This window comes from Scyliorhinus canicula, chromosome 12 (assembly GCF_902713615.1).
Source record: "Scyliorhinus canicula chromosome 12, sScyCan1.1, whole genome shotgun sequence".
In the NCBI taxonomy this organism is placed as follows: domain Eukaryota; kingdom Metazoa; phylum Chordata; class Chondrichthyes; order Carcharhiniformes; family Scyliorhinidae; genus Scyliorhinus; species Scyliorhinus canicula.
Window position 1 is genome coordinate 101,406,866 of NC_052157.1, and position 20,666 is coordinate 101,427,531.

General features: G+C 50.2%; 1 non-coding gene across 1 annotated transcript; it reads left to right on the plus strand.

The window, feature by feature from the left end:
* The first annotated feature begins 15,008 nt into the window (after positions 1-15,008).
* LOC119975331 lies at positions 15,009-15,127 on the plus strand. The gene has a single exon (XR_005462747.1). It is a non-coding gene; the product is annotated as a 5S ribosomal RNA (ribosomal RNA).
* The last annotated feature ends 5,539 nt before the right edge of the window (positions 15,128-20,666 follow it).

Below are 20,666 nucleotides of genomic sequence, written 5' to 3' on the forward strand. Positions count from 1 at the left end.
CCCCGGGGGTTATAACTGGTCGTCCTGCTAGAGGCTATGCCCCTGCTGAGCAGGAACTGACGCAGTTCGTCACTCATAAAAGAGGACCCCCGGTTGCTGTGGATGTACGCGCGGTAACCGAACAGGGAGAAGATGGATAGGAGGGCCTTTATGACAGTTGTTGTGGTCTTGTCGGGCCAGGGAATGGCGAAAGGGAATCGAGAGTATTCGTCGATAACACTCAAGAAATACGTGTTACGGTTGTTGGAGGGGAGGGGACCCTTGAAGTCTATACTGAGACGTTCAAAGGGGCGGGATGCCTTGATCAGATGCGCTCGTTCGGGGCGGTAAAAGTGCGGTTTGCACTCGGCGCAGACGTGGCAGTCCGTAGTGACCGTCCTGACTTCCTCGATGGAGTAGGGCAGGTTGCGGGTCTTAATAAAATGGTAGAAACGGGTGACCCCTGGATGGCAGAGGTCCATGTGGAGGGAGCGGAGGCGGTCAATCTGCGCGCTGGCGCAGGTACCGCGGGATAGGGCATCGGAAGGCTCGTTGAGCTTCCCGGACGATGCAAGATATCGTAGTTGTACGTGGACAACTCGATCCGCCACCGCAAGATCTTGTCGTTCTTGATCTTGCCCCTCTGTGCATTGTCGAACATGAAAACTACTGACCGTTGGTCTGTGAGGAGGGTAAACCTCCTGCCGGCCAGATAGTGCCTCCAGTATCGCACAGCTTCGACTATGGCCTGTGCCTCCTTTTCCACCGAGGAATGGCGGATTTCGGAAGCGTGGAGGGTTCGTGAAAAGAAGGCGACGGGTCTGCCCGCTTGGTTCAGGGTGGCCGCCAGAGCTACGTCAGTCGCGTCGCTCTCGACCTGGAATGGGAGAGACTCGTCGATAGCATGCATCGTGGCCTTTGCGATATCCGCTTTGATGTGGCTAAAGGCCTGGCGGGCCTCCATCGACAGGGGAAAGGAGGTGGACTGGATGAGGGGGCGGGCTTTGTCGGCGTAGTTGGGGACCCACTGGGCGTAGTATGAGAAGAAGCCCAGGCAGCGTTTGAGGGAGTGGTGGAGAGGGATCGGGGCCTATCACTCCGTTACCCACTACGTAGCCAAGGATGGCTAGACGGTCGGTGCTAAACACGCACTTATCCTTATTGTAAGTTAAATTAAGGAGTTTTGCGGTTCGGAGGAATTTTTGGAGGTTGATGTCGTGGTCCTGCTGGTCGTGGCCGCAGATGGTGACGTTATCGAGATACGGGAAAGTGGCCCGTAAACCATGCTTGTCGACCATTCGGTCCATCTCCCGTTGGAAGACCAAGACTCCATTTGTGACACCGAATGGAACCCTGAGGAAGTGGTAGAGGTGCCCATCTGCCTCAAACGCGGTGTACTTTCGGTCACTCACGCAAATAGGGAGCTGGTGGTAGGCGGACTTAAGGTCCACTGTGGAGAAGACTTTGTACTTCGCGATCCTGTTAACCACGTCGGAAATACAGGGGAGAGGATACGCGTCCAGCTGCGTAAACCTGTTGATGGTCTGACTGTAATCGATGACCATCCGGTTTTTCTCCCCAGTCCGAACGACCAGCACTTGGGCTCGCCAGGGACTGTTGCTGGCCTCAATCACTCCTTCCTTACGGAGCCTCTGGACCTCAGACCCGATGAAGTTCTGGTCCTGGGCACTGTAGTGTCTGCTCCGAGTGGCGACAGGTTTACAATCTGGGGTGAGATTAGCAAACAAGGAAGGGGGGTCCACTTTGTGGGACGCGAGGCTGCAAACAGTAAGAGGAGGAAGAGGGCCGCCGAATTGAAAGGTCAAGCTCTGCAGGTTGCACTGGAAGTCCAGGCCCAGGAGTGCCGGAGCGCAAAGGCGGGGGAGAATGAGGAGTTTGAAATTTTTGAAAACCCTCCCCTGGACCGTGAGGTCCGCTATGCAGCACCCGGTGATTTGGACGGAATGCGAACCTGAGGCCAATTCAATTTTATGTTTAACTGGGTGGATGGGGAGCGCGCAGCGTCTTACCGTGTCCGGGTGGACAAAACTTTCCGTGCTCCCGGAGTCCAGCAGGCACCTCGTTTTGTGTCCGTTGAACTGAACCGTTGTTGTAGCCTTGGCAAGCGAGCGTGGTTGCGACTGGTCGAGCTTGATGGAAGCCAGTCGTGGTGAGAGTTCCAGATCCTCCTCAGTGGCAGAGTAATCGCTTGCAGGGCCTTCCGAGTTGATCCAAGATGGCGGCGCCCAGGACCCGCACGTGGAGTCGGTGGTCCCAAGATGGTGGCACCCAGGACTCGCACGTGGAGCCGGGGCCCCAAGATGGCGGCGCCCATGGCCGCACATGGCGTCTGGGGCCCAAGATGGCGGCGCCCGTGGGAGCCTCGTGGCGGCTGGGGGCAGAGTCAGCGGCGTCTGCAGGCCGGTCGGGGCAGCTGGGGGCGCGGGTCGGGAGGACCATGGGGCCGTTGCGGGAGCCGGGAGGCGGGCCGGAGAGGTTGGTGCGCGGCGTGGGGCCCTGGGGGGGCCCGTGGGGGGCGATCCACGGTCGCTGCGCGGAACAGCAGCGACCGACTTGGTCTGGCAGATCACCGCGTAGTGGCCCTTCTTCTCGCAGCTCTTACACAGAGCGGAGCGGGCCGGGCAGCGCGGGCAGGGATCCTTTGAGCGGCCACAGAAATAGCAACGGGGCCCCGCTAGTTTATTGGAGCGACCCAAAGCGCAGGCTTGGCGGGGCCGGGGTCCACAGAGGATGGGGGTGGCGCGTGCCATGAAGTCCATGGGGTTGCTGCGCGGCCGGGGGCGTTTGGGCGGGCGTTCAGGTCAGCAACCTCCAGCGAGGTTGCCAGGGTCCGTGCCTCAGCTAGTCTGGGGGTGTTCTTTTCTAACAATCGTTGGCGGATAGAAGGAGACTGCATGCCAGCAACGTAAGCGTCTCTGATTAGAAGTTCCATGTGCTCCGTCGCCGAAACCTGGAGACATGCGCACGTTCTCCCTAGAGCTGCGAGGGCCTGGTAAAACTCGCCGACGGACTCTCCAAGGAACTGTTGTCTGGTCGTCAGGAGATGCCGTGCGTAAACTTCGTTGACCGGCCTGAGAAAGTGTCCAATGAGAATCTCCATGGCCGCATCAAAGTCGTCTTCGTCTTCGATCATTGCGTAGACCGATGTGCCCATGCATGAGTGGAGGATGTGGAGTTTCTGCTCCTTGGTGGGCTTGCCGGCTGCAGTCATCAGGTAGCTATTAAAACACGCCTGCCAGTGTTTAAAGATTGCAGACGCATTTGCAGCATGCGGGCTGGTGCGGAGGCAGTCAGGCTTGATGCGAAGCTCCATTCCAAAATTCTAGCTGATTAAATTGATGTACCATCAATTCGACTCAAGACACATTTAGGATCCGAACTGTGGCTTCAATCAGCTAGTTGTTAGCCCAGTGGTCGACTACAGAGAATGACCGACCGCCGGGAACTCTGGGTACTTATACCCTGCCTCGGAGGCGGGGCCTACTTGCCACTCGACCAATTGGAGAGCAGTCACATGACTAGTCCCAACCAATCGGATAAGAGGCACATGACCAGCCAGAGCCAATGGGAAGCCAGTGCTCTGCACCAATGGCAGTGCTCATATCCATACCACCACATGTCCATGGTACTAAAAACACGGGTGGTGCCGAGTCCAGAGATGCCAATGTTTGGAGTGTCAGAAGATGCGGGAGTCCAGCGGGTGAGAGAGGCTGATGTCTTGGCCTTTGCCTCCCTGGTAGCCCAGAGACGGATATTGTTAGCGTGGAGGGACTCGAAGCCCCCAAAATGTGTTACGACATGGCTGGGTTTCTCAGTCTTGAGAAAATCAAGTTCGCCCTAAGACGGTCAACTCTAGGCTTCGTCCGGAGGTGGCAGCTGTTTGTCGACTTCTTCGGGGAAAATTAACTGTCAGCGGAAGCAAAAATTTTAAATGGGGGGGAGGATGGGTTAGGTTATTTTTTGTTTAGGGTAGGAGGGACGTGTTAGGGATGGAGATGATTTATGCACTATGTTTATATTTAGATTTGCATTGTTTACTGTCGCTGTTACTGTTATTATTATAAAATTACAAATACCTTAATAAAATGTTTTTTAAGAAAAATCTTGTATCAGAAGATCAGGAAGCAGAATCATTGTGGGCGGAGATTTGGGACAGCAGGGTCAGATATATCTGGTGGGAGTAGTTTGCAGAACCCATACAGAGGTTATACCAAGAGACAGAACACGAAAGAAGATGTAATTGGAGTTGTAACAAAGGCAATTTAATAATTGTGGAGTTTTTACTCTTGATATAGACTGGACAAATTACATTTTCAAAGGTTTTCCAGATGAGGAACTTGTTGAAAGATTTTATGATAGTTTCCTGATTGTTGCGGAACCAACCTTGGGTAAAGCTATTTAGATCTAGCATTGTGCAATGAGGCAGGATTAATTTGTAATCTCACAGTAAAAGATCCACTGTGGAAAAGTGAAAAGCAGTAAGCCTCATGATTGACCGGGAAAGGGCCATCAAAAGGTTGATCATAAGGTAATTAATAAAATGACAATAAATTAGCCAAGAATATGAAATCCAATTAATGTGTACGAAGCTGTACAAAAAGCAGCTAAAGTAAATGTTGCTTCCTCAGAAACAGTTCCTTAGCAGAAATAGAGGCCGTAATTCTCTGGCCGTTTGCCAGCAACGGGATTCTTTGGTGCAACTGGCCTGCTGGTTTCCCGGATACAGTTCAGGGGAGGTGGAGTGTCATGATATGCAAACATGCAGCTAATGAACACATAGAATAGGACACGACCAATGAGCAGTCAGGTCACTCAGGGGTGGTATCTCACTATAAAAGAGATGAGGCACTCACACCCGCCTCTTTCCGCAGACCAACATCTACAGAGTGAGACAGGGTGTATCCTCAGCATCACACCCCAGCACATGGTTGGTTCAGTTAGACTGAGTTACAACATTTAGATTAACATAGAGTCAAACTAATTGAGAACCGTGCTAATAGTTCAATGAAACACATTGAACTCACTTCAAAGTCTGGAACATCTTTGACTCAAAACTGCATCAAGTGGGGATTTCCGGTTGTGGCTCCCGCTATTTTTGGACTTTTGGGCTCTTTTTAGGGCCCGTAACGGCGCTTGACGGGCGTTTCCCGGTGTGGGAAGGCTTCAGTAACGCTTCCCTGCCGGTGGGTGGACTGGACCAGGAACGGGGCGGTTAAAAAAAAATCGGCGCTGGAGCAGAGAAAGGTGCGACGGAGGAAGAACAAGATGGCGGTGGGCAGGGAGCCGGCAGCGTGGGCGCAGGAGCAGCAGGAGCTGCTCCATCGCTGTTTTAGGGAGTTGAAGGCTGAGCTGCTGGAACCACTGAAGCCTCTTTCGACAAGCTCCTGGCGACCCAGACGGCCCAGGGGGCGGAGATCTGCGAGGTTCGGCAAAAAGCCTCGGAGAACGAGGATGAAATCCTAGGCCTGGCGGTGAAGGTGGAGGTGCACAAGGCGCTCCACAAGAAATGGCAGGCCAGGCTTGAGGAAATGGAGAACCGCTCGCGGCGGAAGAAATAGCGAATCCTGGGCCTCCCGGGGGGGCTGGAAGGATCGGATCTGGGGGCCTATGTGGTCACTATGCTGAATTCGCTAATGGGAGCGGGGTACGTCCAGGGGCCCTTGGAGCTGGAGGGGACCCACTGAGTGCTGGAGAAGAAGCCCAAGCCCAACGAGCCGCCAAGGGCGGTGCTGGTGCGGTTTCACCGGTTCGTCGGTCGAGAATGTGTGCTCAGGTGGGCCAAGAAGGAGCGGAGCAGAAGGTGGGAGAATGCAGAGGTCCAAATTTACCAGGACTGGAGCGCGGAGGTGGCGAAGAAAAGGGCCGGTTATAACCGGCCGAAAACAGTGCTGCACAGGAGAGGGGTGAAGTTTAACCTGTTAAAGCCGGCGCGCCTTTGGGTCACCTATAAAGACCGCCGGTATTACTTTCACTCCCCGGAGGAGGCCCTGGCCTTTGTCCAGGCCGAAAAGCTGGACTCAGACTGAGACTTGAGGGGGGGTTGGGGATGGTGGTATAGTGATTTGAGGTTTTTTCTTCCTTGCTCCTTTGTTTTGTTTTTCTTTTTGGGGTAGTTTGGGCGATGTTTTGTAGGCCCGTTGGACAGGCTCCGGGAAAGTGGTGAAGGTGTTGGATTGGGAGGGGTTGAAGGTTGGGGAAGGTTGACGGGGCCTCGGGGGAGGGAACGGTGGCCCGGGCCGGGGGAGTTTGGGCCTGGGAAGGGAACTGCGCCAGTGAGGGTGGGGGCGGGTGGCGCGGGCTTTTTCCCCGCGCTTTGGGCTGAGGGGCGGGGCTTAAGTTGGATGCGCGGGCGTTTTCCTGCGCTGGGGCCTGAATGGGAGGGGACTGTGCCTGTCGGTGGGTAGGGAAGGGAGGCGCAGTGTTACACCGGGGGGGGAGCGGGGGGGGGGGGGGGGTCATTGGGATGGCGGGAGCAGCAGGGAATGGGGGGGGGGCGGGGAGTACCGGTTGCTGCTGGAAGGACCGAAAGGGAACTGAGGTCTTTAAGGGGGGCGGGACAAAGATCTGTCACTATGGGGAACGGGCCATGCGGGGACCGCGGGCACGTGGCTGGCCAAGGAGGAGATACGGCTGATCGGCAGGGGGCGGGGGGAATAGCCCCCCCCCGATTCGGCTGGTCACCTGGAATGTAAGGGGTTTGAACGGGCCGGTCAAGCGGGCCCGGGTGGTCGCGCATCTGAAGGGGCTGAGGGCGGATGTGGCCATGCTCCAGGAGACACACCTTAGGGTGGTGGATGAGGTGAGGTTGAGAAAGGGGTAGGTTGGGCAAGTGTTCCATTCGGGGTTAGATGCGAAGAACCGGGGGGTGGCGGGGAAGAGAGTGTCGTTTGTGGCGTCGAGTGTGGTGGCGGATAGCTGTGGCAGATATGTGATGGTAAGGGGTAAGCTCCAGGGGGAGCGGGTGGTGCTGGTCACTGTGTACGCCCCAAATTGGGACGGTGCGGTTTTTATGCGGCGCATGCTGGCCTGGATTCCGGATCTCGAAACGGGGGGTTTAATAATGGGAGGGGATTTTAACACAGTGCTGGACCCAGCACTGGATCGCTTGAGGTCCAGGACGGGTAAGAGGCCAGCGCCGGCCAAAGTGCTGAGGGGGTTCATGGACCAGATGGGAGTGGTGGTCCCCTGGAGATTCATGAGGCCAGGGGCTAGGGAATTTTCGTTCTTCTCCCATGTCCACAAGGCTTACCCCCGGATTTACTTTTTTGTTCTGAGCAGGGCGTTGATTCCGATGGTGGAAGGCGCGGATTATTCGGCGATAGCTATTTCTGACCACGTCCCGCATTGGGTGGATCGAGAGCTAGGGGAGGGACCAACGCCCGATGTGGAGGTTGGAGGTGGGGCTGCTGTCGGACGAGGAGGTGTGCAGGCGGGTCCGGTGGTGTATAGAAGGGTACCTAGAAATTAATGATAACGGGGAGGTACTGGTGGGGGTGGTCTGGGAGGCGCTGAAGGCGGTGGTTAGGGGGCAGCTGTTCTCCATCAGGGCGCATAGGGAGAGGGGGGAGAAAAGGGAGAGGGAGAGGCTGGTGGAAGAAATGGTGAGGGTGGACAGGAGGCACGAGGAGGTCCCAGAGGAAGGGTTGTTGAGGAAGCGGCAATGCCTCCAAGCGGAGTTTGATATATTGACCACCAGGAAGGCGGAGGCGCAGTGGAGGAGGGCACAGGGGCGGTATACGAATACGGAGAAAAGGCGAGTCGGATGCAAGCGCACCAGCTCCGGAAGCGGGAGGCGGCTAGGGAAATAGGGGGAATTAGGGATGGAGGAGGAAGTCTGGTGCGAAGTGCATTAACGGAGTTTTCAGTGCCTTTTATGAGGAAATATACCGGTCAGTGCCCCCAGTGGAGGAGGGAGGAATGGACACCTTTCTGGGCAAGCTAAGGTTTCCGAGAGTGGGGGAGGAGCAGGTAGGGGGGTTGGGGGCACCAGTTGGGCTGGAGAAGCTGGTTATCGCGATGGGGATCATGCAGCCGGGGAAGGCACTAGGGCCCGATGGGTTCCTGGTTGAATTCTTAAGAAGGTTTCAGACCTGCTGGGCCCGCTGCTACTAAGGACCTTTAATGAGGCGAGGGAAGGGGGGCTTTGCCCCCGACGATGTCTAGGGCGTTGATCTCATTGATTCTGAAGCGGGAGAAGGACCCCCTTCAGTGCTGGTCGCATAGACCGATTTCACTCCTCAACGTGGACGCGAAGCTGCTAGTAAAGGTCTTGGCCAGGAGGGTGGAGGACGTGGTGCCGTAGGTCATACACGAGGATCAGATGGGTTTTGTGAAGGGGAGGGACCTGAACGTCAATGTACGGAGGCTTCTCAATGTCATAATGATGCCGGCGCTGGATGTGGAGGCGGAGAAAGTGGCGGCGATGGACGCGGAGAAGGCCTTCGATAGGGTGGAGTGGGGATATCTTTGGGAGCTTCTGAAAAGGTTTGAGTTTGGAGAGGGATTTATTAAGCGGGTGAGGCTGTTGTATGATGCCCCGGTGGCGAGTGTGGTTATGAATGGGAGGAGGTTGTAGAATTTTCGACTGTACCGGGGACGTGGCAGGGGTGTCCCCTGTCTCCCCTGCTGTTCGCGCTGGCGATCGAGGTCCTGGCCATGGCACTGAGGGAGTCGAGGAACTGGAGGGGGATAGTGCGGCGGGGGGGGGGGGGGGGGGGGGGAGCATCGGCTGTTGTTATACGCGGATGATTTATTGTTGTATGTGGCAGACCCCACGGTTGCCGGAGGTGATGACGACACTTGAGGAGTTTGGGGGCTTCTTCGGGTATAAGCTCAACGTGGGGAAGAGTGAGCTGTTCGTGGTGCATCCGGGGGACCAGGAGAGAGGGATTGGGGAGATCCCAGTGAAAAGGGCAGAGAGGAGTTTCAGGTACCTGGGGGTCCAGATAGCGAGGAGCTGGGGGACCCTGCACAGGCTTGACTTTACGAAGCTGGTGGAGCAGATGGAGGAGGAGTTTAGGATGTGGGATGTGTTGCCACTCTCCCTAGCGGGCAGGGTCCAGTCTGTCAAAATGACGGTGCTCCCGAGGTTTCATAAGAACATAAGAACTAGGAGCAGGAGTAGGCCATCTGGCCCCTCGTGCCTGCTCCGCCATTCAATTAGATAATGGTTGATCTTTTGTGGACTCAGCCCCACTTTCCGGCCTGAACACCATAACCCTTAATCCCTTTATTCTTCAAAAAACTATCTATCTTTACCTTAAAAACATGTAATGAAGGAGCCTCAACTGCTTCACTGGGCAAGGAATTCCATAGATTCACAACCCTTTGGGTGAAGAAGTTCCTCCTAAACTCAGTTCTAAATCTACTTCCCCTTATTTTGAGGCTATGCCCCCTAGTTCTGCTGTCACCCGCCAGTGGAAACAACCTGCCCGCATCTATCCTATCTATTCCCTTCATAATTTTAAATGTTTCTATAAGATCCCCCCTCATCCTTCTAAATTCCAACGAGTACAGTCCCAGTCTACTCAACCTCTCCTCATAATCCAACCCCTTCAGCTCTGGGATTAACCTAGTGAATCTCCTCTGCACACCCTCCAGCGCCAGTACGTCCTTTCTCAAGTAAGGAGACCAAAACTGAACACAATACTCCAGGTGTGGCCGCCCTAACACCTTATACAATTGCAACATAACCTCCCTAGTCTTAAACTCCATCCCTCTAGCAATGAAGGACAAAATTCCATTTGCCTTCTTAATCACCTGTTGCACTTGTAAACCAACCTTCTGTGACTCATGCACTAGCACACCCAAGTCTCTCTGAACAGCGGCATGCTTTAATATTTTATCGTTTAAATAATAATCCCGTTTGCTGTTATTCCTACCAAAATGGATAACCTCACATTTGTCCACATTGTATTCCATCTGCCAGACCCGAGCCCATTTACTTAACCTATCCAAATCCCTCTGCAGACTTCCAGTATCCTCTGCACTTTTCGCTTCACCACTCATCTTAGTGTCATCTGCAAACTTGGACACATTGCCCTTGGTCCCCAACTCCAAATCATCAATGTAAATTGTGAACAATTGTGGGCCCAACACGGATCCCTGAGGGACACCACTAGCTACTGATTGCCAACCAGAGAAACACCCATTTATCCCAACTCTTTGCTTTCTATTAATTAACCAATCCTCTATCCATGCTACTACTTTACCCTTAATGCCATGCATCTTTATCTTAGGCAGCAACCTTTTGTGTGGCACCTTGTCAAAGGCTTTCTGGAAATCCAGATATACCACATCCATCGGCTCCCCGTTATCTACTGCACTGGTAATGTCCTCAAAAAATTCCACTAAATTAGTTAGGCATGACCTGCCTTTTACGAACCCATGCTGCGTCTGCCCAATGGGACAATTTCTATCCAGATGCCTCGCAATTTCTTCCTTGATGATAGATTCCAGCATCTTCCCTATTACCGAAGTTAAACTCACTGGCCTATAATTTCCTGCTTTCTGCCTACCTCCTTTTTTAAACAGTGGCGTCACGTTTGCTAATTTCCAATCCACCGTGACCACCCCAGAGTCTAGTGAATTTTGGTAAATTATCACTAGTGCATCTGCAATTTCCCTAGCCATCTCTTTTAGCACTCTGGGATGCATTCCATCAGGGCCAGGAGACTTGTCTACCTTTAGCCCCATTAGCTTGCCCATCACTCCCTCCTTAGTGATAACAATCGTCTCAAGGTCCTCACCTGTCATAGCCTCATTTCTATCAGTCGCTGGCATGTTATTTGTGTCTTCCACTGTGAAGACCGACCCAAAAAACCTGTTCAGTTCCTCAGCCATTTCCTCATTTCCCATTATTAAAACTCCCTTCTCATCCTCTAAAGGACCAATATTTACCTTAGCCACTCTTTTTTGTCTTATATATTTGTAAAAACTTTTACTGTCTGTTTTTATATTCTGAGCAAGTTTACTCTCATACTCTATCTTACTCTTCTTTATAACTTTTTTAGTAGCTTTCTGTTGCCCCCTAAAGATTTCCCAGTCCTCTAATCTCCCAGCAATCTTTGCCACTTTATATGCTTTTTCCTTCAATTTGATACTCTCCCTTATTTCCTTAGATATCCACGGTCGATTTTCCCTCTTTCTTCCGTCCTTCCTTTTTGTTGGTATAAACCTTTGCTGAGCACTGTGAAAAATCGCTTGGAAGGTTCTCCACTGTTCCTCAACTGTTCCACCATAAAGTCTTAGCTCCCAGTCTACCTTAGCTAGTTCTTCTCTCATCCCCTTGTAATCTCCTTTGTTTAAACACAAAACACTAGTATTTGATTTTACTTTCTCACCCTCCATCTGTATTTTAAATTCCACCATATTGTGATCGCTCCTTCCGAGAGGATCCCTAACTATGAGATCATGAATCAATCCTGTCTCATTACACAGGACAAGATCTAGGACCGCTTGTTCCCTCGTAGGTTCCATTACATACTGTTCTAGGAAACTATCGCGGATACATTCTATAAACTCCTCCTCACGGTTGCCTTGACCGACCTGGTTAAACCAATCGGCATGTAGATTAAAATCCCCCATGATAACTGCTGTACCATTTCTACATGCATCAGTTATTTCTTTGTTTATTGCCTGCCCCACCATCTCGTTACTATTTGGTGGCCGATAGACTACTCCTATCAGTGACTTTTCCACCCAAATGGATTCAACCTTATCCTCCATAGCACCGATGTCATCCCTTACTATTGCCCGGATGTCATCCTTAAATAACAGAGCAACACCACCTCCCTTACCATCCACTCTGTCCTTCCGAATAGTTTGATACCCTCGGATATTTAACTCCCAGTCGTGACCATCCTTTAACCATGTTTCAGTAATGGCCACTAAATCATAGTCATTTACGATGATTTGTGCCACCAACTCATTTACTTTATTCCGAATACTACGAGCATTCAGGTAAAGTACACTTATGTTGGTTTTTTTACCTCTGTTTTGAATCTTAACATCTCCAGTTTTATTCCTTTTGTTATTACTGGGCCTATTCACCGAGCTCCCCTCAGTCACTGTACCTTGTACTGTCGCCCTTATGGATTTCGGACTATGTCTTCTCTGCCTTGCACTTTTCCCCTTACTTCCTTTTGTTTCTGTCCATGTTTTACTACCTTCCAACTTCCAGCATTGGTTCCCATCCCCCTGCCACATTAGTTTAAACCCTCCCCAACAGCTCTAGAAAACACCCCCCCTAGGACATCGGTTCCAGTCCTGCCCAAGTGAAGACCGTCCGGTTTGTACTGGTCCCACCTCCCCCAGAACCGGTCCCAATGCCCCTGGAATTTGAATCCCTCCCTCTTGCACCATCTCTCGAGCCACGCATTCATCGTATCTATCCTGACATTCCTACTCTGACTAGCTCGTGGCACTGGTAGCAATCCTGAGATTACTACCTTTGAGGTCCTACTTTTTAGTTTAACTCCTAACTCCCTGAATTCCGCTTGTAGGACCTCATCCCGTTTTTTACCTATATCGTTGGTGCCTATGTGCACCACGACAGCTGGCTGTTCACCCTCCCCCCCCAGAATGTCCTGCAGCCGCTCCGAGACATCCTTGACCCTTGCACCAGGGAGGCAACATACCATCCTGGAGTCTCGATTGCGTCCACAGAACCGCCTGTCTATTCCCCTTACGATCGAGTCCCCTATCACTATAGCCCTGCCATTTTTCTTCCTGCCCTGCTGTGCAGCAGAGCCAGCCACGGTGCCATGAACCTGGCTGCTGCTGCCTTCCCCTAGTGAGCCATCTTCCTCAACAGTATCCAAAGCGGTATATCTGTTTTGCAGGGAGATGACCGCAGGGGACACCTGCACTGCCTTCCTACTCTTGCTCTTTCTTTTGGTCACCCATTTTCTATCTCCCTCAGTAACCTTCACCTGCGGTGTGACCAACTCGCTAAACGTACTATCCACGACCTCCTCAGCATCGCGGATGCTCCAAAGTGAGTCCATCCGCAGCTCCAGAGCCGTCAAGCGGTCTAACAAGAGCTGCAACTGAACACACTTTTTGCACGTGAAGGAGCCAGGGACAGTGGACGTGTCCCTGAGCTCCCACATCGCACACGAGGAGCATGACACGGGTCTGGGATCTCTTGCCATGTCTTAAACCCTTGGTAAACGTAAACAACTAGAATTTCAAAATAAAAATAAATAAATTAGACAATGAAAAGAAAAAGAGAGACTACTTACCAGTCACTTACCAGGGTTAAAAAGCACCTCCTCACACTCTGCACCGAATTACCTCACTGCACCAAATTACCAAGTTTCAATCTCCCACTCTGTATGAGTCTCACTCCGGATGAGTCTCCTGGTTCTTGTTCCTCTTCCCAGTGCCTCCCTATCATGATTCCGAAGGCTTTCTTCAGGAGAGTCAATAGGAGTATTATGGGGTTTCTGTGGGCGCATCAGACTCTGAGGGTGAGGAGGGTGTTCCTGGAGCGGAATAGGGATGTGGGGGGGTTGGTGTTGCCCAACCTGTGTGGGTAGTACTGCGCCGCCGATGTGGCGATGATACGTAGGTGGGTGGTGGAGTGGGAGGGGGCGGCTTGGAAAAGGATGGAGGTGGCGTCCTGTGTGGGCACGAGCCTGGAGGCTTTGGTGACGGCGCCGTTGCCACTCCCCCCCAACAAAGTATACTACGAGTCCGGTGGTGGCGGCTACCCTCAAGATTTGGGGGCAGTGGAGGCGGCATAGGGGGGAGTTGAAGGCTTCAATTTGGTCCCCGATACAGGGGAACAACCGGTTTATACCCGATAGGATGGACGGCAGGTTTCAGGCAGATGGGGGACTTCTTTCTCGACGGTGGCAGCCATTTCTAGACTTCTTGTCGGAGCATTAGGGGGTGGTCAATTTCAGCAGCAACCCGGGGGGGGGGGGGGGGGGGGGGGTTCTTTACTGGGTATGTGTATTTGTTTCCATGTAATTTAATTATTATTTTTGTTAATTTATTACTTCTGCATTTGGGGGGGGGGGGTTACTGTTTTTTCTCTTTTTTTCCGTGTTGTTGGTTAACATTTGTTGAAAATTTGAATATAAATTATTTAAGAAAAAACTGCAACAAGTGGCAGCTTGTGTTATTCCAAATTACATAACACAACAGTGGAGAACCACGATCTGGTACCTAAAGGGTTAACATGAGACTGAGTACAGTACCGCCCACATAGTGATGCAAACCAGCTCCGACCTAGAGCTGGGGCCAGTCTAAAGATCACTAACAACATGTAAGGACCTAGTAGAGAGTCCTTCACATCCCGACTAAATATGTATGTAGTTCAGTATTGTTAATAAAGATATCTGTGTATCTTATACAAGACTGCCTCGTGGTATCCAAGCAGAATCATTCAAGTGTAGCGACAACAGAACAGAACAAAGTAAACTCGGTAGTATCTGTCAGTTTTCCTTCGATGCTAGAAACTCAAGTTGTGGTTTGATCAAAGTTTTCGGGATATCCTGGAGAACAGATAGAGGAGACACGGAGAAACTGGTTCTGCTGATTGGGGAAGTGCAAGACGAGGGAGCTTGGACTGACAAAAGAGAGCCATAGAGTGAGCTTAGAAAATACTTCAACACCTAAAAGTGTGGCAGAAGATTGGAAATGTCTGCTGCAAAAGGCAATTCATTCTCAATCAATAATAAATTTGACATCTGATATTTTGCAATATTTGTCAACCAAAGGTGCTCCTGATGGGGATGAAAGGTGGGGAAACGGAGTCATAAAGCAGAGGAGTCACAATTCATTGAATGGTGGTATAGACTCGAAGGCCAAATGTGGTAACTTGTGAATGAAGGGAAAGAATTGTAATTTGTGCCCGAGTATCAAGAAAGAAAGGTTGGAGAGTGGTGGAATATGAAAAGAAAAGAGAAAAATAAATCCTGTGGCACAATAGAACGCTATGAAATAATACCAGTGTCAGGATCGTGGCGTTTAAGTAGGGAGAAAATGAGCAGGCAAATGCCTACGGCCATACTAGTCTGAAAACGCCCGATCTCGTCTGATCTCGGAAGCTAAGCAGATTCAGGCCTGGTTAGTACTTGGATGGGAGACCGCCTGGGAATACCAGGTGCAGTAGGCTTTTGCTGCCACCAGTGGCTGCTCAAACATCACCATCCTCACACTCACATTCACCAATCCACAAACATCCTTTTCACTCCTCGCTCCTGCACACACACCAAACTCTTCCTTTCTCTCTATCTTATTGCTGTACATTATCCTCCTGCTATACAAAGACAAGAGGGCTGATTGAGATCGGAGAAGAAACGTGAAACACCAGAGTGAGATTCTCTGGCATCGCCGAACATGTTTCTTGGCGGCAGGAGGTGACGCATCGTTGGCCGCCAGCGGCATCTTCTGGTCCCGCCGGTGTGAATCCACCCCACGCTGCCGGGAAACCTGCAGCAGTGTGAACGGCCAGAAGAACTCAACCCAGATCTTACATTACTTTTGTCCACTCACACATGACTCTGAATGTTCACTTGCCAGATTTATTACCACGCCATTTTGTTTTAAAAGAACCTTATAACTGGGGGTGTGGCTAGGGCTTGAAACTACAGCGGTGGAGAGGATGGGGGGTGGAGGTGGGGGGGGGGGGCAAGGTAGAAAAAGGTGTAGGGAGGGTTTTAAAGCTAAATTCAGAAGTCAAGGCATTGGGGTGGTGTAACAATTTGGTTAAAGGCAAGTAGAAGTTAGGGGATGTTTAGCACACTGGGCTAAATCGCTGGCTTTGCAAGCAGGCCAGCAGCACAGTTCGATTTCCGTAACAGCCTCGCCGAACAGGTGCCGGAATGTGGCGACTAGGGGCTTTTCACAGTATCTTCATTGAAGTCTACTCGTGACAATAAGCGATTTTCATTTCAGAATGTAACATGAAGAGTCAGAGTGTAACTGTAATAGTACATCAGCAAATAATATCCATGAAAAGAGCAGTACTAAAATAAATAAAATTCAAGTGTCTTAATCGGAATGAAAGAAGCATTCACACTAAGATTGATGAACGGGTAGCATAAATAGAGATGAGCAATTAGATCTAATAGCTATTATGGGACACGGTTACAAGGTGACCAAGGTTGGGAAATAATTATTCCAGGGTACACCACAGTTCCAAAAGACAACCAGAATGGAAAAAGAAGAGGAGGAGCCCAGTTTAAAAGGAGGACATGAACATGTGAGTGAGAAAGGATCTTATATCAGAAGATCAGGAAACAGTATCAGTGTGGGCAGTGATTCGGGATAGCAGGGTCAGAAATATCTGGTGGGTGAAGTTGGATTAGTTTATTGTCACGTGTACCGAGGTACGGTGAAAAGTATTTTTCAGCGAGCAGCTCAACAGATCATTAAGTACATGAAATGAAAATGAAATAAAAGAAAATACATAATAGGGCAACAATAGGTAAAAAATGTAACTACATAAGCACCGGCATCGGATGAAGCATAAAGGGATGTAGTGTTCATGAGGTCAGTCCATAAGAGGGTCGTTACGGAGTCTGGTAACAGCGGGGAAGAAGCTGTTTTTGCTCTTTAGTTTGCTCTTTGCTCTTTAGGGTGAACAGCCAATTGTCGTGGTGCATATAGGTATCAACAATATAGGTAGAAAACGGGATGAGGTCCTGCAATCAGAATTTAGGGAGTTAGGAGACAAGTTAAAAAGTAGGAACTCAAATGTAGTAATCTCAGGATTGCTACCAGTGCCACGAAACAGTCAGAGTAGAAATTTAAGAATAGTCAGAATGAATACGTGGTTTGAGAGATGGTGCAGGATGGAGGGGTTCAGATTTGTGGGACATTGGAACCGGTTCTGGGGGCGGTGGGACCATTACAAATCGGATGGTCTACACCTGGGCAGGACTGGAACTAATGTCCTCGGGGGTGCTTTTGCTAACACTGTTGGGGAGGTTGGCAGGGGGATGGGAACCAGATTAGGAAGTTAGAGGTCAGTAAAGAAGCAGCAACTAAAGCCAGTAAGGTACTGGATAATAAACTCAATGTGACTAAGTGGAAGAGTAGACAGGGAAGAGATGATGATCGCAAAGGGACAGGTGGTCTGAGGTGCATTTGTTTTAATGCGAGAAGTGTAGCAGGTAAGGCAGATGAACTTAGGGCTTGGATTAGTATCTGGGAATATGATGTTATTGGTATTACTGAGACTTGGTTGAGGGATGGGCAAAACTGGCAACTAAATATCCCAGGGTATAGATGCTTCAGGAGGGATGGAGAAGGAGGTAAAAGGGGTGGAGGAGTTGCATTACTGGTCAGAGATGATATCACAGCTGTGATTAAGGAGGGCACGATGGAGGATTCGAGCACTGAGGCAATATGGATAGAGCTAAGAAATAGGAAGGGTGCAGTAACATTGTTGGGACTTTACTATAGGCCTCCCAAAAGTGAGCGTGAAGTAGAGGTACAAATATGTAGACAGATTATAGAACAATGTAGGAGCAATAGGGTGGTTGTGGTGGGAGATTTTAACTTCCCCAACATTGAATGGGACTCATATAGTGTTGGAGGCGTAGATGGAGCAGAATTTGTAAGGAGCATCCAGGAGAGTTTTTTTAGAGCAGTATGTAAATAGTTCAACTCGGGAAGGGGCCATACTGGACCTGGTATTGGGGAATGATCCCGGACAGGTGTTTGACTTTTCAGTCGGCGATTACTTTGGGAATAGCGATCACAATTCCATAAGTTTTAGAATACTCATGAACAAAGACGAGAGTGGTCCTAAAGGAAGAGTGCTAAATTGGGGAAAGGCCAACTATAACAAAATTCGGCAGGAGCTTGGGAATGTGGATTGGGAGCAGCTGTTTAAGGGTAAATCCACATTTGAAATGTTGGAGTCTTTTAAGGAAGGGTTTATTAGAGTGCAGGACAGACATGTTCCTGTGAAAATGAGAGATAGAAATGGCAAGATTACGGAACCATGGATGACGGGTGGAATTGTGCGACTAGCTAAGAGGAAAAAGGAAGCATACAGAAGATCGAGGCGACTCAAAACTGATGAAGCTTTGGTGGAATATCGGGAAAGTAGGACAAATCTCAAACACGCAATAAAGAGGGCTAAAAGGGGTCATGAAATATCTTTGGCTAACAGGGTTAAGGAAAATCCCAAAGCCTTTTATTCGTATATAAGGAGCAAGAGGGCAACTTGAGAAAGGATTGGCCCACACAAAGACAAAAGAGGGAATTTATGCGTGGAGTCAGAGGAAATTAGTGAACTTCTTAATGGGTACTTTGCATCGGTATTCACCAAGGAGAGGGACATGATGGATGTTGAGGCTAGGGATGGATGTTTAAATACTCTAGGTCATGTCGGCATAAGGAAGGGGGAGGTTTTGGGTATTCTAAAAGGCATTAAGGTGGACAAGTCCCCAGGACTGGATGGGATCTATCCCAGGTTACTGAGGGAAGCGAGGGACGAAATAGCTGGAGCCTTAACAGATAACTTTGCAGCATCCTTGGGCACGGGTGAGGTCCCAGAGGACTGGAGAATTGCTAATGTTGTCCCTTTGTTTAAGAAGGGTATCAGGGATAATCCAGGAAATTATAGACCTGTGAGCTTGACGTCAGTGGTAGGCAAACTGTTGGAGAAGATACTGAGGGATAGGATCTATTCGCATTTGGAAGAAAATAGACTTATCAGTGATAGGCAGCATGGTTTTGTGCAGGGAAGGTCATGTCTTACAAACCTAATAGAATTCTTTGAGAAAGTGACAAAGTTAATTGATGAGGGAAGGGCTGTAGATGTCATATACATGGACTTCAGTAAAGCATTTGATAAAGTTTCCCATGGCAGGTTGATGGAAAAAGTGAAGTTGTATGGGGTTTAGGGTGTACTAGCTCGATGGATAAAGAACTGGCTGGGCAACAGGAGACAGAGAGTAGTGGTGGAAGGGAGTGTCTCAAAATGAAGAAAGGTGACTAGTGGTGTTCCACAGGGATCCGTGCTCGGACCACTGTTGTTTGTGATATACATAAATGATCTGGACGAAGGTAGAAGTGGTCTGATGAGCAAGTTTGCAGATGATACTAAGATTGGTGGAGTTTAAGATAGCGAGGCGGACTGTCAGAGAATACAGCAAAATATAGATAGATTGGAGAGTTGGGCAGAGAAATGGCAGATGGAGTTCAATCCAAGCAAATGCGAGGTGATGCATTTTGGAAGATCTAACTCAAGAGCAGACTATATGGTCAATGGAAGAGTCCTGGGGAAAATTGATGTACGGAGAGATCTAGGAGTTCAGGTCCATTGTACCCTGAAGGTGGCGACGCAGGTCAATAGAGTGCTTGCTTGCCTTCATCGGACGGGGTATTGAGGACAAGAGTTGGCAAGTCATGTTACAGTTGTATCGGACTTTGTTTAGGCCACATTTGGAATACTGTGTGCAGTTCTGGTCGCCACATTACCAGAAGGATGTGGATGCTTTAGAGAGGGTGCAAAGGAGATTCACCAGGATGTTGCCTGGTATAGAACATAGAACATAGAACAGTACAGCACAGAACAGGCCCTTCGGCCCTCAATGTTGTGCCGAGCCATGATCACCCTACTCAAACCCACGTATCCACCCTATACCCGTAACCCAACAACCCCCCCTTAACCTTACTTTTTTATTAGGACACTACGGGCAATTTAGCATGGCCAATCCACCTAACCGCACATCTTTGAACTGTGGGAGGAAACCGGAGCACCCGGAGGAAACCCACGCACACAGGGGGAGGACGTGCAGACTCCACACAGACAGTGACCCAGCCGGGAATCGAACCTGGGACCCTGGAGCTGTGAAGCATTTATGCTAACCACCATGCTACCCTGCTGCCCATGGTAGGGTCCTTCCGTATGGAGGGTGCTAGCTATGAAGAAAGGTTGAGTAGATTAGGATTGGGAAGACGGAGGTTGAGGGGAGACCTGATTGAGGTCTACAAAATTGTGAGGTATGGACAGGGTGGATAGCAACAAGCTTTTTCCAAGAGTGGGGGTGTCAATTACAAGGGGTCACGATTTCAAGGTGAGAGGGGAAAAGTTTAAGGGAGATGTGTGTGGAAAGTTTTTTACGCAGAGGGTGATGGGTGCCTGGAATGCTTTGCCTGCGGAGGTGGTAGAGGCGGGCACGATAGCATCATTTAAGATGCATCTGGACAGATATATGAACGGGTGGGGAACAGAGAGAAGTAGACCTTGGAAAATAGGAGACAGGTTTAGATAAAGGATCTGGATCGGCGCAGGCTGGGAGGGCCGAAGGGCCTGTTCCTGTGCTGTAATTTCCTTTGTTCTTTGTTCTTTAAAACTGCCCTAACCTGTTTGTCCGTACTAAGTGTGGTCGGATCAAAGCAATATTCTCCGACTGCGCTAATCCTGTTTGCATACTCACCTACCGTGAGCGTTACGGGGGCTCTTGCTGACCTTGCCATTTTCCAGACACATTGATTCACTGGATCAAATGACAGGCTGTGCGAATTCATAAAGTCTATTCCTAAAATGTGCTCTGCTGTGTAGGGCAGATCCACTAAAACTATGGGGTGTCTTGTTGTGATGTTACCTATCTGAATGGGTACAGGGGCTGTGATGTGTCCCTGCTGTGAGTGGCCTGTGAAGCCGCTGAGGGTGATTGTGGCTGTAGTGGGCC